This window comes from Microtus ochrogaster, linkage group LG5 (assembly GCF_000317375.1).
Source record: "Microtus ochrogaster isolate Prairie Vole_2 linkage group LG5, MicOch1.0, whole genome shotgun sequence".
NCBI lineage: Eukaryota > Metazoa > Chordata > Mammalia > Rodentia > Cricetidae > Microtus > Microtus ochrogaster.
This window is the reverse complement of record NC_022031.1, coordinates 10,197,004-10,197,912: the sequence shown is the minus strand read 5'-3', so window position 1 is coordinate 10,197,912 and position 909 is coordinate 10,197,004. Positions and strand designations below refer to the sequence as shown.

Here is a 909-nt window from a genome sequence, read left to right as displayed (position 1 = left end):
AGAGACACGATGTTCCACTCTTGCGGGCAGAGGCGAGAGCTCTGCTCTCTGAGGCACACGCAATGAAGCTCTGACCCAGGATGGACGTAGGCTAGACTCTCCCTGGTAAGCCACCTTGTGGGCTACAGCAGATTATTAGAGATGGGCTAGTCCAGGTGCGAGAGTTAGCCTAAAAGAGGCTAGATAGGAATGGGCCAAGCAGTGCTTAAAAGAATACAGTGTCCGTGTAATTATTTCGGGTAAAGCTAGCTGGGTGGCAGGACACAGCCCCGCCGCTCTAATTACTACAGAGTGGCACCCAACGTGGGGCTCGAACCCACGACCCTGAGATTAAGAGTCTCATGCTCTACCGACTGAGCTAGCCGGGCAGCCAGGGTGCGGCCTGGGTGCTGGGGACGCAGCCCCGCCGCTCTTATTACAACATCTCAGCAGTTTTCAACATGGGTGTCACAAACCCCTTTGGGGGGGTCAAAAGAGACTTTCACAGTGATCATATAGCAATATCCTGCATATCAGATATTTACATTACTATTCTTAACAGTAGAAAAACTGCAGTTATGAAGGAGCATGAGTGGTGCGTGATAATTGTCTATATTCTGTCAATCATGTTTTAAATAAATGCTGATTGGCCAGGCAGGAAGTATAGGCAGGAAAACCAGACAGGAAGTAGAGGTTGAGCAAAGAGAACAGGAGTATTCTGGGAAGCAGGAAGCTCGCTCTGCCATTCCTGCCCAAACCACCAAGAAGCAAGATGTAATCTAACCGGCTGACAAAGGTACCGAGCCACGTGGCTAACATAGTTAAGGATAATGGGGTAATATATGTTATAAGAATTAATACAAAACCTGTGCTTATGGGCCAATCAGTTATAACCTAATGTAGACTCTCTGTGTGATTTTCTTTGGGAGT

The 909-nt window shown here is 47.9% G+C and overlaps 1 non-coding gene across 1 annotated transcript; it reads right to left on the bottom strand.

Annotated features, from left to right (window-relative positions):
• Nucleotides 1-295: 295 nt before the first annotated feature.
• On the bottom strand, nucleotides 296-368 carry Trnak-cuu. Its single transcript has one exon. It is a non-coding gene; the product is annotated as a tRNA-Lys (tRNA).
• Between the last annotated feature and the right edge of the window lie 541 nt (nucleotides 369-909).